Source organism: Balaenoptera borealis (genome assembly GCF_965194805.1).
Source record: "Balaenoptera borealis genome assembly, chromosome: X".
NCBI lineage: Eukaryota > Metazoa > Chordata > Mammalia > Artiodactyla > Balaenopteridae > Balaenoptera > Balaenoptera borealis.
Window position 1 is genome coordinate 110,218,400 of NC_138881.1, and position 15,459 is coordinate 110,233,858.

The 15,459-nt window shown below is 41.5% G+C and overlaps 1 protein-coding gene across 1 annotated transcript in view; it reads right to left on the minus strand.

The window, feature by feature from the left end:
- IGSF1 (immunoglobulin superfamily member 1) overlaps positions 1–15,459 on the minus strand; it is a 453,756-nt gene that overhangs the window by 378,992 nt on the left and 59,305 nt on the right. The gene's annotated exons all lie outside the window — the stretch shown is intronic.

Here is a 15,459-nt window from a genome sequence, read left to right on the forward strand (position 1 = left end):
AACGCACGGCGCGCCTCAGGCTGCTGCAAGTTCACGCCGGCCTCTGCTGCGCGCGCAGGCTCGCCCCGCCTCCTCCTAACCCCTCCCTCCCCCCCGGCCTGAGTGAGCCAGAGCCGCTGAAGCAGCTGCTCCTTTTTTTTTTTTTTTTAAACATCTTTATTGGAGTATAATTGCTTCACAATGGTGTGTTAGTTTCCGCTTTATAACAAAGTGAATCAGCTATACATATACATATATCCCCATATCTCCTCCCTCCCGCATCTCCCTCCCTCCCACCCTCCCCATCCCACCCCCCCAGGCGGTCACAAAGCACTGAACTGATCTCCCTGTGCTATGTGGCTGCTTCCCACTAGCTATCTATTTTACATTTGGTAGTGTATATATGTCCATGACACTCTCTCACCCTGTCACATCTCAACTCTCACCCTCCCCATATCCTCAAGTCCATTCTTTAGTAGGTCTGTGTCTTTATTCCCATCTTGCCACTAGGTTCTTCATGACCTTTTTTTTTTCCCTTAGATTCCATATATATGTGTTAGCATACTGTATTTGTTTTTCTCTTTCTGAATTACTTCACTCTGTATGACAGACTCTAACTCCATCCACCTCATTACAAATACTTCCATTTCATTTCTTTTTATGGCTGAGTAATATTGCATTGTATATATGTGCCACATCTTCTTTATCCATTCATCCGATGATGGACACTTAGGTTGCTTCCACGTCCTGGCTATTGTAAATAGAGCCACTATGGAGAACAGTATGGAGGTTCCTTAAAAAACTAAAAATAGAACTACCATACGACCCAGCAATCCCACTACTGGGCATATACCCTGAGAAAACCATAACTCAAAAAGAGTCATGTACCAAAATGTTCATTGCAGCTCTATTTACAGTAGCAGCTGTTCCTTTAACCCCGTCCTGTGTGAGCAGAGAACAAACGCCCTCAGGTGACCTACAAGCAGAGGCGGGTCCAAATCCAAAGCTGAACCCCGGGAGCTGTGCGAACAAAGAGGAGAAAGGGAAATCTCTCCCAGCAGCCTAAGAAGCAGCGGATTAAAGCTCCACAAACAACTTGATGTACCTGCATCTGTGGAATACCTGAATAGACAACGAATCACTGCAAATTCAGGAGGTGGACTTCGGGAGCAACGATATATATTTTTTTCCCCTTTTTCTCTTTTTGTGAGTGTGTATGTGTCTGCTTCTGTGTGTGATGTTGTCTGTAAGCTTTGCTTTTACCATTTGTCCTAGGGTTCTGTCTGTCCGTTTTTGGGGGTTTTTTTTAGTATAGTTTTTAGCGCTTGTTATCATTGGTGGATTTGTTTTTTGGTTTGGTTGCTCTCTTCTTTCTTTCTTTCTTTCTTTTTTATAAATTACTTTAAAAAAATTTTAATAATTACTTTTTATTTTTCATTTTAATAACTTTTTTATTTTATTCTATTTTATTTTATTTTATTTTATTTTACTTTATCTTCTTCTTTCTTTCTTTCTTCTTTGTTCTCCCTTTTATTCTGAGCCATGTTGATGACAGGATCTTGGTGCTTGAGCCAGGCATCAGGGCTGTGCCTCTGAGGTTGGAGAGCCAACTTCAGGACACTGGTCCACAAGAGACCTTCCAGCTCCACGTAATACCAAACAGCGAAAATCTCCCAGAGATCTCCATCTGAACGCCGAGACTCAGCTCCAATCAACGACCAGCAACCTCCAGTACTGGACATCCTATGCCAAACAACTAGCAGGACAGGAACACAACCCCACTGGTTAGCAGAGAGGCTGCCTAAAATCATAATAAGGCCATAGACACCCCCAAAACACACCTCCAGACGTGGATCTGCCCACCAGAAAGACAAGATCCAGCCTCATCCACCAGAACACAGGCACTAGTCCCCTCCACCAGGAAGCCTACACAACCCACTGAACCAACCTTAGCCATTGGGGGCAGACACCAAAAACAACAGGAACAACGAACCTGCAGCCTGCAAAAAGGAGATCCTAAACACAGTACATTTAGCAAAATGAGAAGACAGAGAAACACACAGCAGATGAAGGAGCAAGGCAAAAACCCACCAGACCTAACAAATGAAGAGGAAATAGGCAGTCTACCTGAAAAAGAATTCAGAATAATGATAATAAAGATGATCCAAAATCTTGGAAATAGAATGGAGAAAATAAAAGAAACGTTTAACAAGGACCTAGAAGAACTAAAGAACAATCAAACAGTGATGAACAACACAATAAATGAAACGAAAAATTCTCTAGAAGGGATCAATAGCAGAAAAACTGAGGCAGAAGAACGGAGAAGTGACCTGGAAGATAAAAGACTGGAAATAACTACTGCAGAGCAGAATAAAGAAAAAAGAATGAAAAGAATTGAGGACAGTCTCAGAGGCCTCTGGGACAACATTAAATGCAACAACATTCGGATTATAGGGGTCCCAGAAGAAGAAGAGAAAAGGAAAGGGACTGAGAAAATATTTGAAGAGATTATAGTTGAAAAATTCCCTAATATGAGAAAGAAAATAGTTAATCAAGTCAAAGAAGCAGACAGAGTACCATACAGGGTAAATCCAAGGAGAAACATGCCAAGACACATATTAATCAAACTATCAAAAATTAAATACAAAGAAAAAATATTAATAGCAGCAAGGGAAAACAACAAATAACACACAAGGGAATCCCCATAAGGTTAAAAGCTGAACTTTCAGCAGAAACTCTGCAAGCCAGAAGGGAGTGGCAGGACATACTTAAAGTGATGAAAAGGGAAAACCTACAACCAAGATTACTCTACCCAGCAAGGATCTCATTCACATTCCACGGAGAAATTAAAACATTTACAGACAAGCAAAGGTGAGATAATTCAGCACCACAAAACCAGCTTCACAACAAATGCTAAAGGAACTTCTCTAGGGAGGAAACACAAGAGAAGGAAAAGACCTACAATAACAAATCCAAAACAATTAAGAAAATGGTCATAGGAACATACATATCGATAATTACCTTAAATGTAAATGGTTAAATGCTCCAACCAAAAGACATAGACTGGCTGAATGGATACAACAACAAGACCCATATATATGCTGTCTGCAAGAGACCCACTTCAGACCTACAGACAGATACAGACTGAAAGTGAAGGGATGGAAAAAGATATTCCATGCAAATGGAAATCAAAAGAAAGCTGGAGTAGCAATGCTCATATCAGACAAAATAGACTTTAAAACAAAGACTATTACAAGAGACAAAGAAGGACACTAAATAATGATCAAGGGATCGATCCAAGAACAAGACATAACAATTGTAAATATTTATGCACCCAACATAAGAGCACCTCAATACATAAGGCAAATACTAACAGCCATAAAAGGGGAAATCGACAGTAACACAAACATAGTAGGGGACTTTAACACCCCACTTTCACCAATGGACAGATCGTCCAAAATGAAAATAAATAAAGAAACACAAGCTTTAAATGACACATTAAACAAGATGGACTTTACTGATATTTATGAAACATTCCATCCAAAAACAATAGAATACACTTTCTTCTCAAGTGCTCATGGAACATTCTCCAGGATAGATCATATCTTGGGTCACAAATCAAGCCTGGGTAATTATAAGAAAATTGAAATCGTATCAAGTATCTTTTCCGACCACAACGCTATGAGACTAGACATCAATTACAGGAAAAAGTCTGTACAAAATACAAACACAAGGAGGCTAAACAATACACTACTTAATAACCAAGAGATCACTGAAGACATCAAAGAGGAAATCAAAAAATACCTAGAAACAAATGACAATGAAAACACGATGACCAAAACCTGTGGGATGCAGCAAAAGCAGTTCTGAGAGGGAAGATTATAGCAATACAATCCTACCTCAAGAAACAAGAAATATCTCAAATAAACAACCTAACCTTACTCCTGAAGCAATTAGAGAAAGAAGAACAAAAAAACCCCAAAGTTAGCAGAAGCAAAGAAATCAGAAATATCAGATCAGAAATAAATGAAAAAGAAATGAAGGAAACGATAGCAAAGATCAATAAAACTAAAAGCTGGTTCTTTGAGAAGATAAACAAAATTGATAAACCATTAGCCAGACTCATCAAGAAGAAAAAGGGAGAAATCTCAAATCAATACAATTTGAAATGAAAAAGGAAAAGTAACAACTGACACTGCAGAAATAGAAAGGATCATGAGAGATTACTACAAGCAACTATATGCCAATAAAATGAACACCTTGGAAGAAATGGACAAATTCTTAGAAAGGCACAACCTTCTGAGACTGAACCAGGAAGAAATAGAAAATATGAACACACCAATCACAAGCACTGAAATTGAAACTGTGATTAAAAACCTTCCAACAAACAAAAGCCCAGGACCACATGGCTTCACAGGCGAATTCTATCAAACATTTAGAGACGAGCTAACACCTATCCTTCTCAAAATCTTCCAAAATACAGCAGAGGGAGGAACACTCCCAAACTCATTCTAGGAGGCCACCATCACCCTGATACCAAAACCAGACAAGGATGTCACAAAGAAAGAAAACTACAGGCCAATATCACTGATGAACATAGATGCAAAAATCCTCAACAAAATACTCGCAAACAGAATCCAACAGCACATTAAAAGGATCATACACCATGATCAAGTGGGGTTTATCCCAGGAATGCAAGGATTCTTCAATATACGCAAATCAATCAATGTGATACACCATATTAACAAATTGAAGGAGAAAAACCATATGATCATCTCAATAGATGCAGAGAAAGCTTTTGACAAAATTCAACACCCATTTATGATAAAAGCCCTGCAGAAAGTAGGCATAGAAGGAACTTTCCTCAACATAATAAAGGCCATATATGACAAACCCACAGCCAACATCATCCTCAATGGTCAAAAACTGAAACCATTTCCACTAAGATCAGGAACAAGACAAGGTTGCCCACTCTCACCACTATTATTCAACATAGTTTTGGAAGTTTTAGCCACAGAAATCAGAAAAGAAAAAGAAATAAAAGGAATCCAAATCGGAAAAGAAGAAGTAAAGCCGTCACTGTTTGCAGATGACATGATACTATACATAGAGAATCCTAAAGATGCTACCAGAAAACTAGTAGAGCTAATCAATGAATTTGGTAATGTAGCAGGATACAACATTAATGCACAGAAATCTCTTGCATACCTCTTCACTAATGATGAAAAATCTGAAAGAGAAATTAAGAAAACACTCCCATATACCATTGTTACAAAAAGAATAAAATATCTAGGAATAAACCTACCTAAGGAGACAAAAGACCTGTATGCAGAAAATTATAAGACACTGATGAAAGAAATTAAAGATGATACCAACAGATGGAGAGATATACCATGTTCTTGGATTGGAAGAATCAACATTGTGAAAATGACTATACTACCCAAAGCAATCTACATATTCAATGCAATCCCTATCAAACTACCACTGGCATTTTTCACAGAACTAGAACAAAAAATTTCATAATTTGTATGGAAACACAAAAGATCCCGAATAGCCAAAGCAATCTTGAGAGAGAAAAACGGAGCTGAAGGAATCAGGCTCCCTGACTTTGGACTATACTACAAAGCTACAGTAATCAAGACAGTATGGTAATGGCACAAAAACAGAAATATAGATCAATGGAACAGGATAGAAAGCCCAGTGATAAACCCACGCACATATGGTCACATTATCTTTGATAAAGGAGGCAAGAATATACAGTGGAGAAAAGACAGCCTCTTCAATAAGTGGCACTGGAAAAACTTGACAGCTACACATAAAAGAATGAAATTAGAACACTCCCTAACACCATACACAAAAATAAACTCAAAATGGATTAAAGACCTAAATGTAAGGCCAGACACTATCAAACTGTTAGAGGAAAACATAGGCAGAACACGCTACGACATACATCACAGCAAGATCCTTTTCGACCCAGCTCCTAGAGAAATGGAAATAAAAACAAAAATAAACAAATGGGACCTAATGAAACTTAAAAGCTTTTGCACAGCAAAGGAAACCATAAACAAGACCAAAAGGCAACCCTCAGAATGGGAGAAAATATTTGCAAATGAAGCAACTGACAAAGGATTAATCTCCAAAATTTACAAGCAGCTCATGCAGCTCAATATCAAAAAAACAAACAACCCAATCCAAAGATGGGCAGAGGACCTAAATAGACATTTCTCCAAAAAAGATATACAGATTGCCAACAAACACATGAAAGGATGCTCAACACCACTAATCATTAGAGAAATGCAAATCAGAACTACAATGAGGTATTATCTCACAACGGTCAGAATGGCCATCATCAAAAAATCTACAAACAATAAATGCTGGAGAGGGTGTGGAGAAAAGGGAACCCTCTTACACTGTCGGTGGGAATGTAAATTGATACAGCCACTATGGAGAACAGTATGGAGGTTCCTTAGAAATCTAAATTAGAACTACCATACGACCCAGCAATCCCACTACTGGGCATATACCCTGAGAAAACCATAATTCAAAAAGAGTCATGTACCACAATGTTCATTGCAGCTCTATTTACAGTAGCCAGGACATGGAAGTAACCTAAATGTCCATCAACAGATGAATGGATAAAGAAGATGTGGCACATATATACAATGGAATACTACTCAGCCCTAAAAAGAAACGAAATTGAGTTATTTGTAGTGAGGTGGATGGACCCAGAGTCTGTCATACAGAGTGAAGTAAGTCGGAAAGAGAAAAACAAATACCATATGCTAATACATATATATGGAATCTAAAAAAAAAAAAATCGTTCTGATGAACCTAGGAGCAGGACAGAAATAAAGACGCAGACAGAGAGAATGGACTTGAGGACACGGGGAGGGGGAAGTGTAAGCTGGGACAAAGTGAGAGAGCGGCATGGACATATATACACTACCAAGTGTAAAATAGATAGCTAGTGGGAAGCAGCCGCATAGCACAGGGAGATCAGCTCTGTGCTTTGTGACCACCTAGAGGGGTGGGATAGGGAGGGTGGGAGGGAGGGAGATGCAAGAGGGAAGAGATATGGGGATATATGTATATGTATAACTGATTCCCTTTGTTATAAAGCAGTAACTAACGATAAAGTTGTTTAAAAAAAAAAAAAAAACTTAGGTCCAGGAACCAAAGTGTAGTAGGAGGAGTGGCTCCAATGACCATAACTCCAATGACCCACTTGTGGATTCTATTCTTCCTCATTCCTGCAAACTTAAGCTATGCTGGTTTTGAGATACTGGTTCCAAGGTTGGGGGCCACTTCCACTTGATGACGCACACAGTAAATGTTTCAGTGAACCAGAAACTGCAATTCCCATCTTGCAAATTTAGGCTCCTAATGCCAATGGAACAACAGGTAAAGAAAGAAATTCTTATACTTACTGAGGTAATCATCCTAATTTATTCCAGGAGTTAGGGCTGCTACTTTACCCAGAGATAGGGAGAATTATGTTTGGAACTCAGAGTATCCACTGAAACATCTCTTAATATATCTATTCCCAACAATAACTCTGAATACCCAATTGCAGCAACCACGGCCTAAAAAGGGAAAGGCAACTGAGTGCTCAAACCCCTCTGGGATGAAGGTCAGGGTCACCCCACCAAGCAAGAAACCTAAATTAGCCAAGGTGCTAGTTTATTATGAGTTAAGTATTAAAATGGTGGTCATATAGGGAGATGATTAATATAAATTACAGTTCTGTCTTGGGCCAGATAGAATAGCAGGAACTGTATCTTGGTGTAATAACTCTTATTAGACCTTTTCAAAACGTACGAATGACCACCATCTTGCAGGACTGCTCTCTCATGCAGGAAAGAAATGAGGACATGTTCTCACGAAAATGGAGGTTCCAAATGATAGTATAAAGGGGTGGATTATGTCTTCCTGAATTTATGCCCCTCTTCAGTTTACACAAGAGGAGTGCTTGGCACTCCAGGTCCTGGGCCACTTGCTCAAAGGTGATCTCTGGCTGTCACCACTATCACCTTGTCTCCTAATATCACCAACTCTCATAGCCTCATAGATCTCATGGGCGGAGATCTAGGCTCCAGTAGAGCCCCTTCATGCCTGTTTCAACGGAAACGAGAGCAGCTTCAGCACAAGGTCTGATCCTATCGATCACACTCGTAGAAACTCTGGCTTTCTCCACCTCTTCCAGCCTGAAATGAAGTGGTATTCCATGGGCTGTAGGTTCTGACTTTCCAATGATTACTTGAAAGGGGGACGGGAGTGACACAACCTGGAAGTTCAAGGGAGTTAATCAGCTGAACCAAGGGGTAGTGTTTATCTAGACACATCCAATGTGAACAAGCAACCAGCTGTGTTTTCTCATGAAACTGTAGGAATCTCTGTAATGTGCTACTTCGTATTGCTTTATCACCCTCCTTGCCTCATTTCGTTTCTCTGCTCACTCTTAACTTCTCTAGAATTGCAGCCCTGCCCTCAATAAGCCCTTAGCACAAAAGCTTTGCTTCAATTTCTGTTTTCTAGTGAACTCAGGCTAAGACACACTCCTATATTTCTTGGTCATCAGCACCATACCTCCAGTGTCACAGGTCACAAACCTTAAGGGTGTTCCTGGACACTTCCCTCCTGTTCAATCCCGATAACCACTCCCGATCACCTACCAGCAAGGTCTAAACACTGAAACCTGGTGAACAATGACCTCCATGCTGCAGCTTCTGCCATCTCTATAACCACTTCTCTTGTGCTTTTCCTGCTTTTGAGGTTCCTCCCAGATACCATGATCTACTTTTGCAGGATGTTGTATGCCTCCTTCTATACATCTTCTCATGAGCCTCCTAAATTCACTACTCTCTGTTCACAGCATCTCCTAAAAAACTACTCATCACTCAAGATGAAGTCCATAGGTCTTATCTTCTATGAAACTGTACCTGACACTGTTGCTAGAGAGAATTTAAAAAAACACACACACAACTAAAACTTACATAGTCCTTACTCTGCTTTCCTGGGTGCTTTGCATGTGATATGCTCGCTTAGTCCTTACAACAATCCCATAAATTACATACCGTGATTATCCCCCCATCACAGATAAGGAAACTGAGACACAGAGAACTTAGGTCACATAGGTAGTCCAGTATTTAAGTGAGTATCGATGTTCTTAAAAATCACACTCTCCTGCCATGCCATCAGACAAGTCTGCCTGGCCAGGCATGCTGTATTCTCTGTGTCCTATAACAGCAGGATGCTTGATTACCTTCTTTGCTCATACGAGTGCCTCCCAAGTAGACTGTTTGTTGCTAGAGTTTGAGATGTTGAAATCATTGCTGTGTGCCTAGCAGAGAGCACAGAGTAGGTACCTGGTAAATATTTGCTGAATTAATTAATTAATCTGCTACAATTTTTAAGAATGGCGGGTCGTGGTTAAACATTTAATAAGTGGAACAGGCAAGGCTTGAGCTCAAATATTTTTATACAACACCCAGTGCTTTTCCTGAGTGTTAACATTGGCTCATCTGTTTCTGTGCTACATAAGGTGAAATATCAGGAACAATTTTGAATTTTCTCATTCTTATGTCCCAGAGGCTAGGTAAAACAGCTACATCTATTGAATTCTTTAGAGAGATGACCAAGCTCGGGCAGAATTTTATAGACCCAAAGTTGTACTTTATCTGAGTAGATTCATTCCAACAGAAAATAAGATTAAACAAGCTATCTAATTTAAAGAAAAGTTACAATCTGCTCTGGCCGTATAGTTGATTCACTTTGTTATACAGCAGAAACTAACACACCATTGCAAAGCAATTATATTCCAATAAAGATGTTAAAAAAATAAATAAAAAATAAATAAAAAACAATCTGCCCTGGCCAATGAATTGGATCTCCAGTATGTTAAAGAGAGTAGTACCAAGCATTGCAAAAGTCCTTACCTTTGATGTTAAAGGATCCTTCACCTCCCTCAGTAACCATGTATCATAATCTTTGGAAATTGCCCTTGGTAATCCTCTTAATAGGATTTACTAACATTTGAATCTATTAATATATGTCCTTTAGTCGAATCTTTGAAACTCACTGAAAGTGTTATTAATGCATTTTGTCACTCAGACAATTTAATAGAATGGTCCAAAATTAAAATCGTTGTCACATCTTGGAAATAATTACAATCTTTCGTATAAGCAAATGATCATGCAAACAATGACTGAACTTCTAATATATACTAAACATTGTGCCTAGCACAGGTGGAAACAAAAGAAGCTCCATGAGTGTGCGGATGCTGTTTTAACTCACCATTGTCTATAAATAATTAAGCACAGTGCTTGGCAAGTAGCAGGTACTCTACTCAAAAATATTGACATAATATATAAATAAAATAGGACAAATGCATGGCCCCTGCTCTTGAAAATATTGCAATATATAATATTTGGACCTCAAGAATCTATCTATCTTGAGCCCATGGACAAGCTCACATTCCACAACTGTACATGAGCATTTGTGGGGCCACTAGGCCAAGCCAGGAGAGCGAATTAGGTATGATATGATATGAAGAGCACGATGACATGTGGCGTTGTAGGGAGAGGACAAGATTGTGTAAAAGAAAAATGACCTAGGTGTGCTCAGGGGTCTTACAATACTCACTGTAGGAGGTTCCATTTCTCTAATTTATCCCTTTGGAAAAGAGAATACGGCTGGGGAATGAGGCTGCTCATTTGTAAAGAGTTCAAATCTCACATATTGTAGCTTGAGTCATTCTGTGAACTCTGTGACCCAGAGGAAGATCTTCGCAGAGAGCCATGACATAGTGGGTGCTTCCAGCTGAGCTCTATATCGGCATCTTGCAGTCATCATTGCACATAACACTCAGGCCCAGAAACAGGACTGAGGAAGACCAATTCATCTTCACAAGTGGGTGAGAGGAGAGAAGCTTAGCGTTGGGTGGGAAGTGGATGGGGGAGGGGGATGGGCAGCAAATGTTCTCTAAAGGAAGGACTGGCCCCCACCTTGGTGGCTCTGTCCTAGGACTTGGTGGGTACAATGACCCACAAGCAGGGGCCTCAGCAGCCTATTCTCTGCTTACAAAGGCACGTCTGGGCTGACAAAGTGACTTATCTTGAGAACTTTAGGCCATCCCAGAACTCAGAGGACAGGATTTGGGTAAATCCCTGCCATATCTTTCCAATGCCAATGTTAAGCAGTTGGGGTGGAGGTGAGGAACTGAGCCACCATATCACAAACATGTGAAAGCAAAAGGAGAGAGCTGATCTGAAAATGGCAAGATTGAGAAGACAAATGGTCCTGGTCTGGATACAAAAGGGATATGTTGTACAGGGGCTTGTTCCATCAGTCCTTGAATGTTAGAGTTGCCCTACCTACTAATATGCCTCAAAAGACAAGGAGATATTCCACATTTTGTTTATCCATTCACCAGCCATAAAAGGGCATGAAGAACTGATCCAGACTACTACATGGATGAATTTTGAAAACATCATGCTAAGTGTAAGAAGTCAGACACAAAATGGCACATATTGTATGATTCCATTCATATGCAGTGTCAAGAATAAGCAAATCCATAGACACAGAAAGAGGATTAGTGGTTGTCAGGGGTTGGGGGGTAGGGGTGGGAAATTGGGAATGAGAGCTTAACGAGTATGGGGTTTCTTTCCGGGGTGATGGAAAGGCCTAGAATTAGACAGTGGTGATTGTTGCAAAGCTTTGTGTATATAGTAAAAACCACTGAATTGTGCATTCTAAAAGGGTGAACTTTATGGTACGTGAATTATATCTCAATTTTGTAAAAAAAAAAAAAAAAAGCAGTAAGACACTGCAGGACAGATACAAGAAGGAAATTTCAGACCACCCTGAACTTTGTGCACAGTTCAGTGCAGGAAGTCAGCCTTTGGGAACCCTGTGGTCTCTGACTGGTCATTATCAAGCAGCATTGTACCCTTGAGTGCGCACAGCCCCTGCTGGGCGGAAGCTTGGCTAGGGTCCCAGGAGCAGCATTTTATGCATGGGCCCTAAAGCTGTGCTCCCAGGGTCAAATATTTACGCCAGAGGGGATGGCTTTCTATCCGTGGGTGGAGGGAGTTTCTACTTTCTCTCATATGTTCCCAGAGAACACTGGGACTCGAGTAATTTGCTGTCAGGCCTGTCTCAACCCAGAGCATAGCAGCAGCGACACCAACACCAGGGCTTTGTAGACAACTAGGCCCAAAAATCACTTAGCAACCACCAGACACAGTTTATGAAACCAGGGACAAATCCCAAAGACAAAAACCAGGAGCTCTAAATGGGAAATGCCAAAGAGAGAGAGAGAGAGAGAGAGAGAGAGAGAGAGAGAATTTCTGTGGCCTTACTGTGAGAGTCCAACATGACAAATTAAAATAACTAACATATATGCCAGGTATTGTCATAAGTGTTTGAGAAATACAGATTCATTTCATTTCCATAATAACTCCATGAGGTAGGTACGATTACGGTCCTCATGGTATATATGAGGACACGTAGGCACAGAGAGGTTAAGTAACTAGCTCAAAGTCACACAGCTACTAAGATGTGGCCCATGTCCTTAGCCCAGCCCACAGTACTCCTAGTTGCTGGCTGGGTTATGGTGAGGTCAAGAGAGAACCCGGACCCCTGTCTTCTACCACGTGCGGGAGGGAGGCAGTAGGTCTGGGGAACACAGGGACAGTCAGAGACAGCTACATTCGCAGCATCTATCCCGTCTGATTTTATTGGTGAAAACAGTCATTCACACTGTGTGATCACGGAAGGGAGAGAATTCTAAAGAGAGGAGGGTCCCGGGTGGAGCAGGAAGTGGTTTACAGCCTTCATTCACTCAGACATGTGCGTGAGAGGTGAGGGGAAGATATGGTGTGCCGGTTGGTCCCGGGTCCTAATTCCACCCATGGGATGAGGACAGACTTGACCTGTGAAAAGCTGCCCTCAGCCCTGGAAGAGACGTGAGGCGTCCAGCCCGGTCTCTGTCGGCATCTAGCGGCCACTGTGGCGAACGACACCCAACGCAGACCCTGCGGCTGGGAAACTAACTGCAAGCTGGGAGAGCAGGGGTTCTGAACCTGGGAGTTCAGAGGAAGGGCGGGGAGGTTCTGTGAACATAAACCCCCTTGAATCACATGTAAAAGCAATTCTGGGGCATTTCCCGACAGCTGCCACCAGGTCCGCAGAGGGTTGTGTGATGCACACAAGAACCACAGCTGGAGGGTCAGGAAGTGGCGCCCCAGAACGGCTGGCTGCGGGCTGGGGGACCCTCCCCCTGTGTCAGAGCCCTGTGGGCAGAGAGGCCGCGGGTGGGGCCCAGCCCTGTGCTCTCTGCTCACAAAGGCACGACGCTGGGGGCCGAACTACACCCATGGGACCTTCTTGGTGACGTTCAAGCCCTCTTGGTGTCCAGAGGACAGGGGCAGGCCCTCCCTGACAGGGGCCTCCTACTCCACCCTTTGGGTGCCCTTTTCCCCTGGAAGCGTGGCTGCGGAGGGGCCACAGCCAGCCGAGCGCCTCCCCGCCAGGGCCTCAGATGCCCGGCCCACGCAGCAGCCTGCTTCAAGGGCTTCGCTCCGGATCAGGCAGGGACACGTTCAGGGCACACACAGCAGCGCTCCCAACACGTGCAGGAGCCACAAACAGCAGAGAACCCTGCAGAGGTCTCAGAGTTCCCGTGGCTGGTCTGTGGGTTCCTTCTCCCTCTGACTCAGTGCTGACACCTGGAAGCCCACCTGGGCTCCTGTCCTCTGCTTTCCTCTCTGACGGTCAACTCTCCGCACCTTCCCCTGCTTTAGTTTGCTGCCTTGAGGTGTACTCGCTGATCCGAACTCCATCCCTCACCCTAAAGAAGGAAGGATTCGTCTGATCTGCTGAGGCTTTTCCCTAATTCCAGATCCCTTTAACCTTTTTTTCTTTCTTGCATCACCTAAACCTGACTTATTCATACTTAAAGATAGATGCTTCTATTTGCAGTGTGAACCAACCTCACATGCGGCTATGCAGGAGACCTTAGCCCTTTCCTCAATTTCTTGAGAAAATTGTTCTCAGATAAAATTAACTGCCCCTTATCTGCACAGAAATTGAATCATAAGATCTAGAGGTAAGAGAAGAATTTCTGGTTCATCTTTCTCAGAAATACTAGCATGGGCAAGACCAACTCTAAGCCACCCAAAGATCATCTTTGTCTGGATGCTGTTTGTGAGTCTGGGGCAAATTCAGGTAAAGGTGGGTGAGTTAGAGTATCAAGATTGAGGTGAAGGACCTTAGGAGCTTGTTTGAATGGGCAAGAACCAATGTAATCAGGTAGGTAAGTATGAACCACAATTAATGAGAAAAGGCAAAGACCAAAACTTGAAAAGCTATATGAAACATCAGGCCTGACTTTAGCTCAGATGAACGAGGGGAGACTGTAAATGGGCAGAATGGAATGTTCAGGTAAGAAGGCAGAAAGCTTACAAAGCAAGCAGGGAGCAAGCGACTGGTCAGAATGAACAAGAGGAAGATTGTAAACACTGCAAGGGAGTCAGAGGCCTATTTTCATACGGTACCTACTATCGAGTGTTGAGAAATGTTGAAGGTAACTTCACTAAAATAAGATTCAGAAAAATATTCCCTATGATTCAACTTGTTTAATGCTTTAAAAACACTTCTCCTATAGCGCTTTTTAAAATGCCATAAGGTCTCACAGGGAACGAAATTACCAAAAAAATCTGTGGAAATTGTAAGGCATTCTTTAGAATACCTCCACTTTCAGGAAAAATAAAACATGACTTTTCTTACTTAGGAAAATACACTGATTAAAACCCAGCCATGATTTTAAGCTTCAATCAAGGCCTCCGTAGCTATAGACTCAGTGGTTCTCAACCAGAGGTAAGGGCAGAGTGCTACAGGAGGCATTGCAGAAACACTTGTGAAACTTAAAAAACTCCCAGTCAACTTGCACCCATCATGCCTGGAAGGGTGGGAGGGAGGAAAGGACAGAGGCAGCTACACTTAAAAAAAAAAATCCTTCCCAGCTGATTTGACACATACCCAACAAACACATTTCTCCATTGGAGAAATGTTGAATTATGATGAGTAGCTAAAGTTAAATTTAGTCGACGATAATTCTAGCTTGAAAAAAATAGAGAAAGAAACATAAAGGCGAGTATGTAACATTTAATTGTATTTATTTAAAGATATAATTGCAAAAGTACATATGCTATAAAAGATGTATAAGGAAAGTCATTTCTCCATTTATTTGAAGTGAAGAACAAAATGTTATATAAACAGAAATGGGTGGTTACTGGTTTTTACAAAAGGGCAATCATTTACTCTGTGACTTGTTTTTCTCACTCACTTACTATATGATGGACATCTATCCAAGTCAACTATATATATGATTGTTTTTAATAGTTGCAGATTAATTGATAATGGGAATGTACCATACTTTATTCAACGATTCCTTTCCCTTCTAGGTGAAACTTTAGTTTG